Source organism: Lissotriton helveticus, chromosome 6, assembly GCF_964261635.1.
Source record: "Lissotriton helveticus chromosome 6, aLisHel1.1, whole genome shotgun sequence".
Taxonomy (NCBI): Eukaryota; Metazoa; Chordata; class Amphibia; order Caudata; family Salamandridae; genus Lissotriton; species Lissotriton helveticus.
The window spans coordinates 541,001,078-541,020,937 of record NC_136067.1 but is presented as its reverse complement, the minus strand read 5'-3'; the positions used below and the strand labels follow the sequence as shown (position 1 = coordinate 541,020,937).

General features: G+C 41.4%; 1 long non-coding RNA gene across 1 annotated transcript in view; it reads right to left on the bottom strand.

Moving 5' to 3' along the window:
* Nucleotides 1-670: 670 nt before the first annotated feature.
* Nucleotides 671-19,860, bottom strand: part of LOC144761435 (uncharacterized) — a 70,725-nt gene continuing 51,535 nt past the window's right edge. The window contains exons 2-3 of the long non-coding RNA XR_013595714.1: nt 1,333-1,395; nt 671-713 (exon numbers count right to left, since the gene is read on the bottom strand). This is a non-coding gene — a long non-coding RNA (uncharacterized LOC144761435). The remainder of the gene's footprint in view (nt 714-1,332; nt 1,396-19,860) is intronic.

The window sequence follows — 19,860 nt, the reverse complement described above, 5'->3', positions numbered from 1 at the left end:
GAGCGGACGGGCCGCAGTTGTCCCTCTGCGAGCCTGGGTACAAACTGTTCATAAGTCTCACTATATGAGCATTGAAAAGCCATTTTGTGATTCAGTCTGTCAGCTGGCATCTGTCTGAGGCCTTTCTGAAACATACCAGAGCTCTGTCTGTGAGAGATACCCCTTTCACGCTGCCTCTTCCCATATCAGCAGGTAACGCACCCTCTTCCCACATCACCAGCATACCGTCAACAACCTTCTTGGACCCGCAAGTCTCCTTCTACGAACCACTGGTGGGCTTGCAGCTCTTCCGCTCTGACTTCTCGGGCCCGCACTTTTACGAGCAGCCCACCGGCTTGCAGGTCTCTGAGAAGAGATGCAATGGAGGCAACGGTGATGCAGGTCGGACACCCAACACTACTCCGACATCCCCCAGAAGCAGCTCCTTGTTCGCTATCCCCGCTCACCCCCAACAAACAAATGTGACAGGAATGTTTATAAATGTGAAGCCTAACAAATCAGCTGGTGTTGCAGTTTTAATAAAAGATTTGCTTGTGAGAATTGACAAATAAGAATCTGAGTCATGTATGGATTTACATATAAAACATTTTATTAAAACAAAACAACAACAAATAAAACTATGTGTGTAAAACATTTTATTAAAACAAAACAACAACAAATGAAACTATGTATGGCCATGGCGTGTCATCCCTCGACAATTTGTGAATCACAGCCTGCAAGACAAAAATAAAAATAAGATGGTGCGTTGTGCAACCAGCAAAGGAGAGAGAAAAAGAGGAAGAGTTAGATATAAGGAAGATAGAAACAGTGTGAGAGAGAGGAATAGAGAGAAAGAGTGACAGGGAGAGGAATAGAAAGCGAAAGAGAAAGAGAGAGAGGAAGACAGAAAGAAAGAGGAAGACAGAGAGGAAGACAGAGAAAGAGTGAGAGAGAGAAAGAGAGATACAAGGAAGAGAGGAAGAGAGAAACAGTATAAGAGTGAGAGAGGAAGACAGAGAGAGAAAGAGAGGAGGAGAGGGAGAGTAAGAGTGAGAGAGAGAAAGAAAGAGTGAAACAGTGTGAGAGAGCGGGAGAGAGAGAGAAGAAGAGAAAGGGAGAAAAAGTGAGAGAGAGGAACAGAGAGAGACAAAGAGAGAGGAAGAGAGAAAGATTAAGAAAGAAAGAAAGAAATAAAGAGTGAGATACAAGGAAGAGAGACAAAAAGTGTGAGAGAGAGGAAATGGGAGAAAGAAAGAAGGAGAGAGAGAGGAAGAGAAAGAGAGAAAGTGTGAGAGAGAGAAAGTAAGAGATGGAGAGGGAGTGTTGACAATGGAAAAAATTCTCGCAGCTCACCTTTGTGTCACCGGTGTGTCTCCAACCACGTGCTGGGACATACTTCATTCTCAAGTTAGTTATCTGAAAGATAGTATAGAATTTGTCATTGCAGACTATATACAACTGCACACGCGTAATTCACTGTTTCTGCTTTGGGCACCCAGGCTGGTGCATCCCATCCACTTCCACTGCCCAGAGGTGTCTAACAGCCGCTGCGTTCCCAGGGCCATATTATCAAGAATGGCGATAACATTATCGCCGCTTTAGCGGCAGGAAACTGCCACAAAAGCGGCGATAAGGGGCTTGATAATATGTCCTTGTGCATTCCCATAGAAGCCCAGGTTTGATGTCCTTCACCCTAATTACCAAAGGAGGGAGTGGAGAGAGAGTGTGTCCGGACAGTTATAACTAATAAACAATTTAAATCCACTCACAGGAATTTGGTGATGGTCTAGGGTTGGATGTGTTTCCTACATGGGTGGGAAGCTCATTGTGTTCTTTAAATACTCCTCACACACCAAAAGGGTCCTTGGTGTCATGCTTCATCATAGGGGTCTTCATGACCCTGTACGGAACGAGACGTGCTACTAACCAGCGAATACGCTGGAGCACTGATGTAACCACTATGTGTAGTGTGTGAGGGGGTGAGTGGTATGGTCACCTTACTTGTTGGCCATATTGTTAGACTTGGCTCACAGAGTGACACTGACTTTTGCAACCCGGGTGAAGGTAGCACTCCAACACGGACATCCGCATCCAGTGTTGTCAGATTTTTTAAGCTTTCTATAGTCCAAAGCCAACCAAAAAGTAGCCCAATGTAGCCCAATATTGCTACTTGAAGGAAGGAGGGGCAGGGGCACCGTCAAGCAGGCGGTGAATGCATTGGAATTGATGTTGCAGCAGTATGCCAAGTAAATATTTGTCTAATAAAGCGCTTTAACATACTACTTTGCTAGGGCGTTGTTTATATATATTTATAATCTGGCAACTAGCAGAAACCAAAATTTTACCACACAACCTGAAAAATATAGCCCAATTGTGCGTGATCTAGCCCAATCTAGCAACACTGATGCCACAGCCACTCCGTCACTGCTGGTATACACCTACACCACACCCATCCAGCACAGGCGTCACAGGACACGTGACCTGCTAATATAAAAGACTAGGCATACATGCTCCGCCTCATTTTAGAGTTTAGAGTACATGGCCTCACTTCTTACTGAGTTAGTGGCACCGCAAGCACTGAGCGGGTGTACAACCTGCGATGATGAAAGGTGCACCAGTATGTCCTCTGCAATGGCCATATCAAGACTCAATAGCAAATGTGAGACCTATTACCTTACATAACGGAGCAGCATGATGTGGAGGGTGCCGTGACCGTGAAAAGGTAGGCAGTGAGGCCGTGGTGCACAGCATCGGGCAGATAGCTCTGGGCGGTGGGAGTGGATGGGGTACAGCACCCTGAATGCAGAAAGACGGCAGAGCGATTTAGGCATACGCACTCGTATATACTCTGCCACAGCGTCAGATTAGTAACGCGAGCACTGGTGCAATGACCGAGGGGCTGGTCCTGAGTTCCAACTATGGGCTCTCACAGCACGTGGCTGCCTCGCGTCGCTTTGGGAATGTTATGTTTTGAATGTGAAAAGGTTGGAAGGTAGAAGTCAACGGAAGTTCAGTCATTCTTGCTTTATACCTGCTGCTTACAAAATATGTTCTGAGGATTAAACCACATCAAGAGAATTACCGTCTCTGTCTTTTCATTCCTGCATACTGGTCTTTCCTACAATTACTATTTCTGTACTATCTTTCAGATGTGGGAGCTTGAGGGTGCACTATGTCCCGGCACATGGTTGGAGACACAAAGGTGAGCTGCGAAGATTTTCTCCAGTGTCACTCTCTCACTCTTTCTCTCTCTCTCTCTCTCTCTCCTTTGATTGACGCATGACACACAATCTTATCTTGCTTTTTATCTAATAGGCTCTGATTCACAAATTGACGCCCCCCCAAACACCACCAAAGCTGAACACGTGTAGAACCTGCGATGATGCGTGACCATCCTGACAATCAACACCCAGTCTGAATTATGAGCTCTGTTCACAGTGTGTACTGAGGCTGAGGAGGTTCCTTTGGCACGTGGTCGACTCTCTTCATCACACGCTGGTGGCGGAAGGTGAGCAGTGGGGGTAGATGGGGTGCAGCAGCCTGAATGCGCAGCGACTGTTATACACCTCTGGGCAGTGCAAGTGTATGGGCTACACCAGACCGGGGACCATAATATCAAGAACGGCGATAACATTATCACATCTTTAGCGGCAGGAAACTGCTGCTAAAGCGGCGATAAGTTGCTTGCTAATATGCCCTTGAGAATTCCCATAGAAGCCCAGGGTCTGGTGTGAAGGACATGAAGTAAACAAATGGAATCCACCCACAAGAGTTTGCTGATGGTCTACGGTTGGGTCTTCATGCCCCTCTACGGAACGCGGCGTGCTACTAACAAGCGAATACGCGGGAGCACTGATGTAACAACTATGTGTAGTGTGCGAGGGGGTGAGTGGTAGGGTCAGGAGTGGATAAGTGAGTGAGTATAAAAAATACCTAGCATGTGAGGAATAAAAAGAATTTTAATAGGCCTCCGTGCCGGTATTAACAAAAAAAGTGAGGTGGAGGTGTGATGTATTAATGTACAGAACCTCCTACGTGTGTCTGTGTCAACATGTTTTAAGCGTGCTGCTTCTTCTTCAGGATGGGTACTCAGATCCTTACCGTACTCACATGGACAGTTTAATGCTGTCTATACACAGGAAATACTTTGTGTAGAATTAATAAAATAATTGTTGCAGAATATGCCTAATATGTTCAATTGTACTGTGACAAGGTAATACCTCTGCATCAATCTGAAAAGGAAACACAAAAATGTACGAAAAAAACCATCAGGTAAGTGGAAATACTCCCGACATGAAGTTCCTGACCTGTAAAAGTGATATATACAGGGTCTACTGATAGCCTTGAGTAAATAAGTGCTGGTGCAGTGACCTGTAAAGGAAGGGGACAAATACTAGACACACACAACACGTAACATAAAACACTCACTCTATAACGGTCAATTCCTATTACTCAGACACACGCAGGAGGTTCTGTACATTGATACATCACACCTCGACGGAGGCCTATTAAAATTGTTTTTATTCCTCACATGTTAGGTATTTTATATACTCACTCACTGTAAGGTACGGTAATCACTGACCCTATATTCATCCATAGCTCCGCACAATAAAGATGGTGGACATGAGATATCTGTGTAGATATGAATGTTTATTGCACATTCAGTGGAGTGTTGCAGCTGTAGCAATACAGAGCTAAGGAAAGTTGAAGTTTCAGTTTTCGTCACATGGAGGGCAGCCAATTAGAGACAAGGTCATTGTCGGAGTTAGGCTGCGTCAACATATGTACTTATACAATCACTGCGACAATCTTCACACACTTATAAATTCAGTATACACTCTCCTTGCAGCACTCTAATGATGCAGTCTCTAGGATCGTGCTTGTACAATGATCGAGACAAAGTTACATACCTAAAGTTTTTCCCGACTGCCAAAGGTAAGATGGTTGCTGTCCAGAGCACTATGTAATGTGGTAGGGCCTAGGGGCAGTATGTTGCATACATAATGAACACACGGACACTGATAGATAGTGGAACTGGGTTCGGGCACGTGCGCTCTGCTCCTTTTTATTACCAGGGTCACATGTGCAGTGACGTCTGTGGTGGATGCGTGTGGGGTGATTGTAAGCCAACCCTACGGGAGTGGTTGGTGCTGGCAAGTACAACAGTAATCATTGGATCAGACACAGAGATTCTGTAGTGTAGTTCCTATAGTCCCAACAGGCTCTGCGCATTGGAATAATATTTTCAGCAGTGTAGACGTAGGACTGAAGTCGACTAGGTCTCTACTGACTATATTAGACTTAAGTTTTTGCCAGCTAGCTCAGAGGTCACTAGAAACTTTCTCGAATAAACGAGGAGGAGTTTAACCTCCCTGGATAGACAAGAAGGGATTAGCTTCTGACAACCATATAACATGACAACTTTGCTCCCTCAGAATAAGAGTGTATCTCTAGAGTCGTGTGAAAACAATAGACAGCTATTTCGCTCAGTCAAGTGTGCATACTTAGTTTCACCAGAGTGCAGAGAAAAGAAAGACGGACGTTTTCAATAAAAGGTTGTTATTTATTGAGCAGTCTTTTTTCTCATACAAGGGAAATGAATTGCCACAATTGCAATACTCATAGTAAAGTAAAGTGCGTACAGTAAAAGGAGGATTAAGAAATAATACTGTAAAAGCATTGATATGGTTTCTTAGCCATAAGATACTTTAAAATAGATAAAATATATACATACTTATATACATTGACTAACGTACTCAACTGGTGCTTCTAAATACGCCTACCCCGGTGTACCTGACCTAAGCCTAATTCGTGGGAAGGAGTAAGTAAGTAGCAGTTTGAGTTAAGTTTGTTTTTGCCAAGAATCTGACTCAAGAATTCTCTCTAAGGTTTTAGTCAGCTCCGTACCTGGGTATTAGAAAGCAGGAGGTCTGGTATCTCTCTCTCAGGACTCGATATCCCAGTAACCTGCGAAGGTATCTGGAAACACTGGAGCTGGATTTCTCGGCAGGAGAAAAGACAGCGTCTCTCTCAGTGCGTCAAAGAGGAGGGGCAGCGTCCGTGGGCTCTCGCATCAGCTGGGCTCTCGGGCAAGTAGATAGCTGCTCTGCTCCAAAACCACCACCGTGTGTTTGCTTAAGGCAACGTTGGTATATTTATACCTGAAAGGTGCCGGGTTTGACGTAAGGTTGGACATAAGACGTCAATAAAGATGTCACTAAGAACTGGCCGTTCTTACAGTGCTTTACAGGAGTTCTAGGACGAAAACAAAACAAAAGCAAGGGGGATTTCCCAGGTTGCTGGAGGTTTGGTTTGTTTAGAGAACTCGTTGTGCTTCCTAGGGTGCCGGGGAAGTAGCCTTGCTTAATGTGACAGCTTGTGCTACGACTGAATATGGATATGATTATTATGCCGTTATAGGGATATTATTGAATATAACCGAACAAGGGCATAAAATAGTAATATCGATTTAGGCTCCTGGATAAAAACACAATACCCACTCCACGATCTAATGTCCATCATTACTAAAACTAAGCAATAGTAAACATTTATAGGTGCATGTGTATTCCAGCCCACCCCAAAATACATTTTTTGCATTTGAAATGGTGTACACGAAATACATGAAAATGATATTGGTACTGTACACTTTTCAAGCAGTGTAATCATTCAGTTAAAACGATGCATATATATGATTAGCTGAACGATTTGCGAAATTTACACATGAAATGGCTCTTAATACAGAAAAGAAGGTCGAGACCATTTCATCACATATAAATACAGTCGCTGTAAATGTGCTAGAGGACGAGGTAATATATTGTCTCTAGAGTTCCTACAAATAGAAGCTCTGTTCTCTAAGAATAGTTCTACTTTAAGCAGAGTACATGTGCCAGAAAAAGGTAAATATTTTGGAATCGAAGAGAAAAAAATAATTTTGCTTTCAGTGGGAGAAAAATAGTTCCAAATATTTTCAGTAGCTTTTGTTTATCAAAGCTGAAGGCCGAATTCAGAGTTCAGGGAACGCTGTGTGCTCGTTTGCTTAAAAGTTGTTCTTTTTTTCAGGGGAGAACATCATTTCAGACAGACTTGCAAAAAAGTTGTCTACGGCTTCAGGTGAAAGTTCGATCAAGTTCGAAAATGCCGCAACTGAGCAGTCTCGAGCATGATTGCTATCATTAATGTCAGGATCAGCAATGCTCACAGAAGGTCGTACCTGGGTGATGTTGCTCTCATCTCGTACTTCACTACCCCCTAATCGTAGTGGTGAAGTCTCAACGAATGCCGTCATCAGGATGGGTAACGGCTGGGGACAACACGATGCATGAGCCGTTATCGGACTTTACAAAGTATCTATATCCATTGGTACTGCTGATGGTAGTGTAAGACAGACGTCCAACACGCATTCTTCTCCGCATAGCATACAACGAAGCACAGGTAAGATGCAGTTCTGCCAGATTGGTCTGAATGAAAGAAACCAGGTCATATTAAGATCTCTTAGCCGGGCTAATCCAAGGACTTTAGTTATGCGGTCCCGATAGCGTATTGCTAGGATCGTTTCTTCCATCGTTGCTGGAGTCTTGTCTGCGACTTTGCTTGCCATATCGAAGCAGTAGTAGCAAAAATAAAATGCCTGCTACGAGTCCCAACAGAAGTGGTAGGCCGCCAAAGACAGAATGGACAAAATTAGGAAAAATGCCCAGAACTGTTTCGAAGGGTGTTAACAGTCCCGAAAAAATTGTCTTAAATATATGTGGGATACCACTGGTATCAGACATATTTAGAATTTGGCTTAGCATTTCTGCGAAATGCACTGGGCAATTTGATGATAAAAGGGTATGTATCTCCGCCGTTGTCCTTGCAACTTGCAGATCATACGTTTCTTTTGATGACGTCAAGGGCACAGTTGTCTGTAAAAGAACAGACTTCATTCTGCTTAAAGTATCAATTCAAATAGAAGAGATATTAAAAAAAGGCCAAATTTTCGCCTCCATGTCTGGAGTGCTGTTTGGATACAATACTTGCATACAGCAAGTGACCATGGAACTAACGCTCACAAGATAAGCTTTTCCTGGCACCATGCCACAACAGCTGTGGTCCACTATTAGAATATAGCTCCCGTTAGAAAGCCGTCTAAAGAATGGCTCTATTCGTGTTGCAGGTGTGCCATGCTGGTGACATGAAAGGTTATTTGAAGTCCCCTCACAGGCCCCATGCAGGTCAATACCTTGACACAGAAGTATACCGCTTAGTGATTATTTGCAATTTTCCCCACTAAGAAATACATTCTGTTTCTTTTCACTATAACATGTGTGTGTGTAAGGTAATTTCCATGATGACTTAATGTACCCTTTACCCAACCTTTCATACTGGCCCGCCGGTATATACTCTTGACAGTATTTAAATTGGAAAGTTGTTATCGGAATTGTTATTATTCCATGTATTATCCATTCAATGACCGGTCTTTCTGACATTGTCAATGGTAATCTCTCAAGTTTTTCAATGCTCAGAATCGTATAGTCTGCTCCTTTCTGTGCCAAACTGATTTGTGTATCAGTAAGGTTAAAGATAGAGAATAATGACGTTGTGTTGATTAAACGCCAGGGCACGTAGCCTGAACGCAGATTTTGCAACGTCCAGCCTAGCTGTACAATAGAACGTAATTGGGACTGACCGTGTTGTAACATTAGTAAGTCCTGCTCTATTATATCAATAGCAGAGGATACAATACTGTCCAGTGAATATATTCTGGAGGACAGAGTCATTAACCCATTGTCCACAACAGAAAATGATTTTTCCAAATTAATACGATCAATTTCTCGTATTTTTTCTGCTGTTTTATTTTGCATCACTTTCCAAGCCTCGTTGTAAGTAGCTCAGATACCGGCCGCTATGAAACGTTTTTGACGCTGTTTGCGTGGTCCCATTATGAAATCACGCAAGTCAGCACCGTCTTTAAGTAAAGTCAAGTGTTGCTTAATTTCTGCCAGTGTGGATGTCTGTAACCATTCGAGGCAGAGTTTTCCTACACTGTATGTTGTAACTATCCCCGGATGTTGTCTCTGGGAGTATCTAGGGTCTGGCCTGTTCATTTTTAACCCCTGTGTTTTGTTCAGGAATCTATCTTGACAGTTATTTGTGTCTGTGGGCCAGATCAACCATTTTTTCCAATCAGGATGTGTTCTGTTTTGGGGAAAAATATGGGATACGTCTATTTCAACACCTGTAGTGCTATTACTGTCAGGTGTTGGCTTTGGAATAGACGGTTTGTTTAAGTCTTTAATTTTGGCTAGGCCAAGACAGGTTGTCTGTTGAATTGTGTCATTCAAGAATATAATTTGTTCTGGGATCATGCAGGCTCTAAATAATGCTTCTAAACCTTGGACCTGCCAATCTTTGGTACCCCAGATGGTTTTTGTTTCAATGTTGTTTTTCCAGAAATCAAAACCAAATGTAATCATTTTTTCACAAAATGTTTCCAAATAGATCAATTTAGTATTTGTCAGCAGTGTTTTCATTCCTGTCTTATTTAACATTATGAAATAAAACATTTCTGCATCACTTCTGTTAAATCCTGAGAAGTACGGGAATTTCCCGAAAAATGTTTTTGAACTGCCTTTCGGTGGAGTTGCACAATGTTCCCATTGATTATAATTAAAAACATTTCTATGTTGAGCAGATTTATGCAAATAGTGATGTGCAAAGTGGTTGTAACAATACATTTCTTCATAATTTGATGAACCCTGCAAGTAATCATGTTCTGTAAATTTTGCTGACATTACTAAATCTGACATCATATCATTAATACTTTCAAAGTCCCAATCATCAGAGAATGTACTCGGTTTACAAAGTCACTTAATGAAATCTTTAACTGATGTTGATATTTCAAGAGCTCGACCGGGCCATAGATTTCGTAATCCGTTTTGTCCCATGCTACCCCACCGGGTATTGGATTGGCTGTGACATTCACTGATGATAGTTCTCTTTTCTCGATGTGAGATGACTTGTGTGGCTTTAGGACCAAGATGATGTTCTGACTTGCTGTGTCCATTGTACTGTATTTTCCTTCAATAAATTTTCCTAAACAAAGAACCATGATGAGCCAAAGCAGGAGGAAAAGTACACCTAACACAATCCAAAATTCAATCCATGGAGAAATCAGATAGGTTTCTTTGAGTTGATGAAAGAGTTCTGTTACTTTGTCTTTAAAAGTTTTTGTTGTTGGCTGTTCTTCAGGCTCGCTTGGATCCTCAGAAAAGTCATCGAAATTGATGAAGTAGCCAGATGCAGTTCTGTCAATTGTTGGAATCGCTTCCGGATTTTCAGTTACTGTTGCATTTTTCTTTGTTTCATTAGCATAGTCTGAGGCTACATCGTTGTAGACGGGTGTGTCTTGACGAACTGTTGCAATTTGGGTTTCAAGAGGCACAAGTTCCATGGCATTGTTGCATAGTCCTTATTTATTCACTGTAGGTTTATCAAATTTGATTAGTCGCACAGTTTGAACCTCTTGTATTGTAGCAAGTTTTGGTGTTCTGCTACATCTTGGGAGTCCACTGGGCCTACTACTTATTATTGGCCACATGATTGTGGTTTTACCAGGTCGATTGACACAACTCGGTTCTCCTTTTTACCAGCAAGGGGCGGTAGTACAACTGATCTTGTTCCGCTGACAGCTAAGACAGGTACTGCTTTTCTGTAAGAAGGACCAAATTCCTTCTTCACCGCAATCTTCTCTCTGACCAGATCCCCAATCTTTGGAATCCAGACAGGCCTTGCTGGGACAGGTGGTTTATCTTCAGTGGCTGTTGGCTGCTGTTTTAACTTTACGTTGCTCAGGTCTTTTCTTGTTTCATTTAAGTCCTGTAAAATAGCCAAACGATCCTTGATATCAAAGCATTTTTCTTCTACCACTGAAGTCTGACTATCTAAGTCCTGAATATGCATTCTAGTCCCGAACAATAGTTCGTACGGACTGAAACCTTTTAGAGAATTTCTTGGCAGATTGTTAAGACTACGTTGGACACTTGTTAAATGTTGGACCCACCCATCACCCGAACCTAATACCCTCGCCGTTATAGATTGCTTAATGTCTCGGTTTTTTCTTTCCACAATCCCATTTCCCTCAGGATGGAAGGGACAAGAGTACCGCAATGCAATGCCCATACTGGTCATGGCCTCCTTATAAGCTCGAGAGCTAAAAGCAGGACCCTGGTCAGAATGTAGCATGCCAATTGCATATGTGCCGATAAAGACTCACAAATGTTTTATAACAGTTCTGGCATCAGCCGAGCGCTGGGGCCACATTTTAAGTGAATTTAGTCTTAAAAAATATACTATGGGACGCATTTTTCCTGTTTGATTATGCGTATAGATCGCCTTATGCTCTCTATTTGGGGTCCTGGCACTACTCTGGCCGGTTCGCCACTGCGATCTCTGTTGCAGTTTTGACAGCTCATTACAAATTTGTAATGTTGCAGGCTCATCCCGGCCACCAGTATTCTGATTGTAATTCTTTCAGAGATTCCTTGATCTCTCGGTGCCCTAGACCTTCACCCATGTGTGCGTCTGCTATTAACAAGACTCTCCTGTTCGTGTTTGGAATTACTCTATCCCCCACTCCAGGGATTTGAGCAAAAGGAACGGAGTTTGCATCGATTATGTATGTATAATTGAGTGGATAGTCCAGAGGTAATGCTGCACAGTTGCCTTGTAAAGAAGTTTTTACCGCCAGCATGGTTTCTCCGTCTATGTATTTTTCTGAACGCTTTTTTGTGGCTACGGAAGCCGGTTGAGTTGCTTCCGCCTTGGCTGTGTTAGGCAATGAATTCCCTGCTGCGTGAACGCCATCACGCTGATGACTCAGTGTATGTATCACGTGAGTCTTTTGTAGTTCTTTTTGTAAAAGAACTATTTGTTCCCAAAGCGTGTCATCTTTGCAACCGTTTTGAACCCAGTTCTGCAAGTCATTATTGTAAGACTTGACGCAGGAATGCGAATCGCACACTATTAGTGTCAGGAATTCGCGATCGGTAATATCGAGCGCCATTTTTAAAGCTATTAATTCAGTTTGTTGACATGAATTGTCTTTTACAGATTGAGACATAGTTACCAGTGGTCTCAATTTACCTTTGTGCCACCGGCATTTAACAACTTCGCACGTAGCATTGTAAGCTTGTTTTACCCAAACTGAGGGTTCTGCATATCCGTTTGTATATATTCCACAGGCGTACTGTTGTAGGGGCAGAATTTCGATTGGCAGAGGATATTCTTTTTCATACGTTAGATCTTTCAGTTTTTTCATGTTCGGGTCAAAATAGTATTTCACTCTTTCTGTAGCAAGAGAATTTTCCCATTGTATCTATTTTGGATCTAATGCTACGGTAGTTAAATTGCGTGGGCTTGTTAATGACTCAAAGGCTGATTCTGCTGTTAAAACAGTTATCCTTTTACCTTGAGCTTGGTCTCTTTCTTTTGCTACAGCAGTTTGAACCGCAGTTAGACTTTTTTCAGTAGAACTGAATTTTATTTCAGCCTGTGTGTACAAATGTGATTTGTAAGCTATTGGTACCTTTTCTCCCTCATTAGAGGTCAGGTACATGAATCCGCATCTTCCTGGGATGACTCGGATTACAAGGTTGCGTGTGTTATCGCGAGTTTGTAATTTTGTTTTAGCTAACATGTCTGTTTGCAATGATCTCAAAATTTCTGTGTGTTTTTGAGTCCAATTGATTTGTTTAAAATTAGGTTGTATTAATTCATAGAGAGGTTTAACCCTCTCTGCATAATTTAGAATGTATGTTCTTCCGAAATTCAGGAAACCTAGTATTGATTGTAAGTTCTTCAGCATTTTTGGTGCTTGGAGGACAGCGCATTTCTCTAAGAAATTGTCCGCTAGGCTTTTGCCTTCACTTGATAATTCATATCCTAAAAACAGGACAGTTAGATGGGCAATTCGTGACTTTTTAAAGTTGAATTTGTAACACTCTGCTGCGAACCCAAGTATTATGGTTTTCACTCTTTTCAAGTGAGTGTCCAAGTCATCATCTGTGAGATAGATGTCATCGACATAAGATAATGCCTCATCATCATATATTTGTAGTAACTCTGTTACTCTTGCTGAGAATAATCCTGGGCTGTTCTTGAATCCCTGTGGGAGTCGGCAGAAAATTTTCTGTGACCCCATTATTGAGAAAGCGGTCAAATACCTGCTTTCAGGTGCTATGTTTTGACAAAAGAAACCATTAGAGATGTCTAATGTTGTTTTGTATTTTTTGCGCACAATGTTATTCATTAGTGCTGCACTGTGTGAGTTTTGTACTGCAAATGTTTTGCAACATGAATTAAGGTGTCTGTAGTCCAAAACTAGACGATATGAATCGTCTGGTTTGGAGACAGGAAACAAAGGATTGTTCATTTGAGAGGTGCATATTTCAATCACCCCTTGGTATTCAAGTTGATCTAAGATCTCCCTGACTTGTTTTTTAGCTTCTTGCGTAATTGGGTACTGCCTTTGTGCAGTTGGTTGACATTTTAACTGGATTTTGTGAGGAGGAGAGTCCTCATCCCTTCCAACATGATTTTTGTATAATGCAGGAGCTTGGGCTACTGCCCATTTTCTTGCATATGTATATTTTCTATGAATTGGAATATGATTTGAGAAGGCAGGCATAATCATTTCTTCGCCATGAGGGCACTCCCTGACAAACTCTGGTGGCCAGTCTTTCTCAGCTAAAAGGATGTCATAGCCTTTGGAAAGGTTATCCCAAAATAGACCTGTTACTTTCCTAGTCTTATCTCCCTCTATACGTAATGTTATCTCGTATATTTTGTGAGGTTTGCTAACTCTGGTATCTGCAGTTTCCACCTGAATGTATTCATTCGTGCCCACTGTCTTCAGAAGATTCATCAAGATCTTGCGAGCTATGGTCACTTCTGCTGCGCTGTCTAGCATTGTCTGGGCCCACTCACTGTTTTTCAGTTGTGTCCTCAGTATCCTCGGCATGTTTGATTATTTTAATACTGGCTACCTTCTTTTTTGGAAATTGTAATTTTTTACTTTGATGAGCAGGTTCCTTGTCTTTGGACTTGACGTGCTCTTCCCTGTGTTCTGACCGTCCTCTTCTTTCCGATTTCTGCGAGGAAGTCTGAAAAGATCTAGAGGGACGTGTATCAATATCTTGATATCTATCAGGTTTCTTCAGATTATCCCTATTCCTAAGGTTGTATCTTTTCTCAGAGGGCTCCCTCTGGGGAGACTTGTGTCCTTAGTCCGGAGATCTTTCTCTCCGCCGAGGAGACCTTCCTTTGGACTGGAATCTTTTTTCTTTGGGAGTGGATTGTGTATTCCCATCCCAGCTCATTTTTGGAGTGTTTATATTATTTTTAATAAACATTTTTTCAGGATTTTCAGTTAGTTGGGGTTTTACTGGTTTCCCACCCAAACTATCTCTTCCTAGTTCTTCATAGGATTTTTCTGTAATTCTGGCAAGTTCAATTGGTTGGTCTGCTATATCTGTTTCTTTCAACTTCTGGCGGATCGCCACAGATGCTGCTTCTCCTTTTATGTTGGCTAATAATATAGCCGAGACCTGCTTGAAGTCTTTCAGTAATTTCATACCCAGAGTTAAAGCAGGTTCTGAACCGTATTCATTTTGAATCTGTCTTAGTACATCTGGTATTACCGCCATAGACAGAACACCATGTGTTTTTGTGTAGATGGAAGCAAAGACTGTGCCCCAAGTGTCACAGTCCTCCAAATGTGATGCGATCCCCATTGGAAGACAGATAGTCAGAATTCTGTGTTTCTCAGTAGGGGTAGTATCTGGAAATACTGCCTCTATTTGAGTGATTTTTTGTGCTAATAAGAATGGAATTTGTTCCCGTTTTGCGGGTACTTTACCAAGACATGATTGTATGTTCTGTGGTGTAATTTTGTTTGTGTTCCCCTGATGAGGGGTCAGCTGTGGAATGTTAATAGCTGGTTGGACTGTTGAAGTCCACATTACATATAGGACTAATTGTCTATGTATTTTAATCAGTTGTTTTAGCTGTGCTAAAAGTTCTGGTACTGACATTTGTTCGATGTCGGGATGTGGTGTGTAGCTGGCTAGAACCGGCCACGTTGCTCCTGGTCTACCTAGTGGACCGAGCCTGGTGATGTGATTATTATGTTTTAGGGCACCTTCAAACCAGAGCAGGTGCTCTTGGTATTTTAGTGGGATTTCCACCTCCTCGAAAGGGGTGTACTCTTCCGGAGGTTCCTCTATTTTGTAATAGTGGAAGTCGTGTGTGACAGCGTTTGCTGCTGGAAAGTTTATCCATGAATAGAATACCTCTGTCTGCCGATATTCATGAGCCTCAATTACGAATACGACTATTCCACCTCTTGATGTTAGTCCATTTTCTATAAGTTTAAGAGTTATAGTTTTCCTTATGTTGACCGGAATGAGTATAGCATTCGGGTCATTCTGTAGGAGACTGGTGTCATCCTCTAGGAGTCGAGCTGCTATTATAGCTGCCTCCCTTTCTTCTTCACTTTCCGTCATTTTTACTGACAGAAAGGTTTTTGTTGCAGATCAAGTTTCAAGGAAACAAAGATTAGGTGCACAATATTTTTGGAACACTGTATCCTTCAACGTTGACTATACCAAAAACTATACATAGGAATCTCTTCCTACTAAGTTCTGGCGGATTTTAACCTTTAACCCACTCTAGACGTCTTTTGGAGTATTTACGGGAAAAGGGTTCTGTGTGAAAAAGCACAACTGAGTTACTCTAACGTCTTGCGTTAGATTTATCGCCTTACCAAACGTTGGGCGCCATGTAGTGTAGTTTCTATAGTTCCAATAGGCTCTGCGCATTGGAATAATATATTCAGCAGTGTAGACGTAGGACTGAAGTCGACTAGGTCTCTACTGACTATATTAGACTTAAGTTTTTGTCAGCTAGCTCAGAGGTCACTAGAAACCTTTTCGAATTAACGAGGAGGAGTTTAACCTCCCTGGATAGACAAGAAGGGATTAGCTTCTGACAACCATGTAACATGACAACTTTGCTCCCTCAGAATAAGAGTGTATCTCTAGAGTCGTGTGAAAACAATAGACAGCTATTTCGCTCAGTCAAGTGCGCATACTTAGTTTCACCAGAATGCAGAGAAAAGAAAGACGGGCGTTTTCAATAAAAGGTTGTTATTTATTGAGCAGTCTTTTTTCTCATACAAGAGAAATGAATTGCCACAATTGCAATACTCATAGTAAAGTAAAGTGCGTACAGTGAAAGAAGGATTAAGAAATAATACTGTAAAAGCATTGATATGGTTTCTTAGCCATAAGATACTTTAAAATAGATAAAATATATACATACTTATATACATTGACTAACGTACTCAACTGGTGCTTCTAAATACGCCTACCCCGGTGTACCTGACCTAAGCCTAATACGTGGAAAGGAGTAAGTAAGTAGCAGTTTGAGTTAAGTTTGTTTTTGCCAAGAATCTGGCTCAAGAATTCTCTCTAAGGTTTTAGTCAGCTCTGTACCTGGGTATTAGAAAGCAGGAGGTCTGGTATCTCTCTCTCAGGACTCGATATCCCAGTAACCCGCGAAGGTATCTGGAAACACCGGAGCTGGATTTCTCGGCAGGAGAAAAGACAGCGTCTCTCTCAGTGCGTCAAAGAGGAGGGGCAGCGTCCGTGGGCTCTCGGGCAAGTAGATAGCTGCTCTGCTCGAAAACCACCACCGTGTGTTTGCTTAAAGCAACGTTGGTATATTTATACCTGAAAGGTGCCGGGTTTGACGTAAGGTTGGACATAAGACGTCAATAAAGATGTCACTAAGAACTGGCCGTTCTTACAGTGCTTTACAGGAGTTCTAGGATGAAATCAAAACAAAAGCAAGGGGGATTTCCCAGGTTGCTGGAGGTTTGGTTTGTTTAGAGAACTCGTTGTGCTTTCTAGGGGGCCGGGGAAGCAGCCTTGCTTAATGTGACAGCATGTGCTACGACTGAATATGGATATGATTATTATGCCGTTATAGGGATATTATTGATTATAACCGAACAAGGGCATAAAATAGTAATATCGATTTAGGCTTCTGGATAAAAACACAATAATTCAATCATGAAGGGTCAATGATTTGTGCTGCACTAAGGTGCGGGCACCAAATATGAAATAATACAGAAATGATTCTATCGTAAAGGGTACATGACTTGTGGTACACTGAGGTAGGACAGCAGATGTGAAAATATACACAAATATTTTATTATAAAGGGTTGTAGTAACCACTCGACAGACGTATTTATAATTTCAGTGATAATTTATTGGTAACTTCATCCAGCTATAAAGAAAGGTGCAAGTACGATCTCTGCCACATCACATCTGGCATCGTAATGTTCTCCTAGAATGAAGAAGGGAGTGTGCTATGTCCAAAACCTGAAAAGTCAAATATTCTATTCAAATAATCTTAAAAATGGTTCTTGAAACCAACACTACTAAACATTTAATATTACTTTTTATTTCTCAGATCAGTCTTCAGGTCAGTCAGCTTTACATATTAACTGAATCAGGTTAATCAGCTTAATAAAAGTACAATTATAAATTTCCAAAATTTGGACTTATATGACAATTTAACACATTTAACTGCCATTGGACTTATATAACAATTCAACACATTTAACAGCCGACGTGTTTCGCCCCCGTCTAATAAGCCATATATATTTGACAAAATAAAGACATAAATTAAATCTCAAATCACTCTAATAAAATTAAACAAATTCGTATAACATAATATAATACAATTACTTACAGGGCACCACCCTACCTATTGAACATCCTGAACATTCATATTTTATCTCTATTGTACCTCGAGATAACTCATCTAATAACTTAATTCATGTGTTGCTTGATTCCGCCAAGGAGAACAATTTACCCTTGCCTGCAATAGCCAAGGTCACCCAATCAAATGAGGTCTTAACCCCTGGAAACATAACTGTTAAACGCTAAAAAGGAAAAATAATTTTTATATATAAATATATAAGCTAAGGCTCACCTTCTTTTGCATAAGTGTTGTTGTTATCCAAAACATCACGATCAATTTGAGTTCCTCCTAAATGGATCAACTGGTTCTACTGATACTTTATCCAGTTATGAATTTCTCAGCTGCAAAAATATATATAAAGCAAGTTTAACCAAATCACCGTCCCTATAGCTGGTCAAAGTATGAAATCATCCAACCGCATCTCTAAATTATTAATCTTACCCAAATTTATTGCCTGAACAATTCTCTCATGAGAACCCTGTAGCCAATCTCTGGTTGCGCTGCCCGTCACACCTGCAAACAATATATGTATATAAGAGGCTTGTTTTAACTTAACTTTTACCCGCATAAAGCCAAGGCTAAATACCCCTTCTCAACATCCACATCACAAATGTATTTTCTACAAACCCTCTTACCTACAATCATCTGGTTAATCTCATGAAACTGACCTATTCCTCCAAAGTTCCATATACAAGTCCCTTATCCTTATGAAGTTAGTCGTTCCTCGGCAGATGTGCCCAAAGAAAGGTCCAACAACACTAGTAATGTCCGGATCCTTGTCCACAAAACCGTACCGCACGGGTCAATGTCCTCCCTATCAAGAAAGGACCAACTTGTCTAAAAATATATCCCAAAAATAACGCAAGACCCAAAGTACGCCGATCTTCATTCAGTATAATGATCCAGTATGCTCAACCGTCAAAGAAAACCAGAAAAGCACAGTCCTCAGTCCTCTTCCCGGCACCTGGTCCGATAAATCCGGAGTGCAATGTCAAAACGCTCTACCTCCTCTTTTCTATCTTAGGTGAGCCAATCAAATCATCCGTGCCAGATACACGCACATCTTATCTGGCTGCATTCTGTTTCCTATATGGTCCGCCCGGAAATAAACTGATATAATGTATAACATCACTTCCTGTTTCTTAGTCAGACCTTTGTCCACAAAGCCTCCGATCATCAAGAGGTTTCCTCTCTGGTCCGCTACACATATCACCTGTGTAATCATACAAACAGGCCACTCTAAGTAATAAGCTATTGGCCCAAAACCAGTCAAAAAACATCCTCTCAGACAAAACCCTATTGGCCTAAATCGTAATGTTCTCCACCTCTTGGGTGCAGTAGTCAGCACAGACATCGAGGAATGTTTTTAGTCACTTCCTCTTGACAAAGTTCGAGGGGATAGAGTACAATTCTCTCTGTAATAAATAAAGCATGTTTCAATTTAAATTGTGAGCTCTCCTGACCGCAGTGTAGGTGTATGGAACAAACGATGAAACATTTATGGAACACACATTCGAAATATGTAGGTTTCAGGGTCGTTCGTAGGATCCAATTTCTGGATGTGAAAGCATCTTCAAGCTGAAACTGTACAATTTGTTGCTAAGTGTCTTCTCCTGTGAAATCTTCTCCCACATTTCGTTTAATTCTGTCTTCTCAGACTTGGTAATATATGACGTGACATAGCGAGCAACAACAATTGAGTTATCTGCAACAGATTGTATGTCCACATCTTCAAAATCACCGGATTGTAATCATTAATGTACTTCGATTCTTCTGTACTTTTTATATTATAAGTATTTTTGGGTGATTTTCGAGTGATAGTATGCATCACTGCTGACATAAAACTGTTCACTCTTTCTTGCGATGACTTATGGTGCACTGAGTTAGTAGTATTTTATGCGCTTAGCGTTTACGTACCCTATAATGATGCATGGTCCCGGGGAGTCACGCTCGGATCAATGTCTTTTTGTCTACTGAATTCTGCCTCAATTACGCCAGGTGGCGAAGACTTACGGTGCACTGAGTAAGTAGTACTTTTGGCGCTCAGAGTGTATTACCGTTAGTTGTTGTTCT